Source organism: Galeopterus variegatus, unplaced genomic scaffold, assembly GCF_000696425.1.
Source record: "Galeopterus variegatus unplaced genomic scaffold, G_variegatus-3.0.2 Scaffold46216, whole genome shotgun sequence".
NCBI classification, from domain to species: domain Eukaryota; kingdom Metazoa; phylum Chordata; class Mammalia; order Dermoptera; family Cynocephalidae; genus Galeopterus; species Galeopterus variegatus.
This window is the reverse complement of record NW_007772327.1, coordinates 3,945-4,922: the sequence shown is the minus strand read 5'-3', so window position 1 is coordinate 4,922 and position 978 is coordinate 3,945. Positions and strand designations below refer to the sequence as shown.

Genomic DNA, 978 nt, shown 5'->3' with positions numbered 1-978 from the left:
CACACCTGAAAAGATTGCTTTACCAGGTTTCTCAGCATTCCTTCATCTAACCAAGTCGACACATGGAATTAACCTTCACAAGTTTGGTCAAGTAAAGAATCTTCTTCAAGCTCTTTTGTCTTGGCTGCTGCCATGCCGTCCAGACTGAGGAAGACGTGGAACCTAAAGGGCCACTTGAGCCACGGCCACGGCTGTATCAGCAAGCACTGGAAGCATCTGGAAGGCCAGGGTAATGCTGTTGGCATGCATCATCATGGGATCAACTTCGACAAATATCATCCAGGTTACTTTGGGGAAGTTGGTATGAGGCATTACCAACAGAGGAACCAGAGTTTCTGCCCAGCTGTCAACCTTGATAAATTGTGGACCTTGGTCAGTGAACAGACATGGGTAAATGCTGCTAAAAGTAAGACTGGAGTAGCTCCTATCATTGATGTGGTGCAATTGGGCTACTGCAAAGTTCCAGGGAAGGGAAAGCTCCCAAAGCAGCCTGTCATTGTGAAGGCCAAATTCTTCAGCAGAAGAGCTGAGGAGAAGATTAAGCGGTGGGGTGGGGGGTGGGGGGGCTGTGTCCTAGTTGCTTGAAGCTACATGGAGGGAGGTTCATTAAATGCTAACAAATGACAAAAAAAAAAAAGTATCTTCTTCAAGGGGAAGAGCTATGGCAGAATAGCCTGTGTGATGAAGGCTGCGAATGAGAGTGAAGTGTAGATGGGAGAGAAACCGATTTTCTCCAGAGGTCAGAGGGTCAGGTAAGGCTGTAAAAAGGAACATTTGAGATGAGCTTTAAAGAATGAATAGGAGTTTAGGAGGTGGACAAGATCGAGAAGGGAAGAGGGACCAGCATGACCTCTGCTGGGAGACTCAGTCTGCTCACAGGAGGACATTTGACAACTTCGTGATATACTCTGATGACCATGTTTTACCACAGAAGACAGATAAAGACAGGTAAACTGTTTTGTTTTTTTTTTTTTCCTT

At 45.8% G+C, this 978-nt stretch overlaps 1 pseudogene; it reads left to right on the top strand.

Moving 5' to 3' along the window:
• Nucleotides 1–132: 132 nt before the first annotated feature.
• On the top strand, nucleotides 133–545 carry LOC103584185 (annotated as a pseudogene).
• The last annotated feature ends 433 nt before the right edge of the window (nucleotides 546–978 follow it).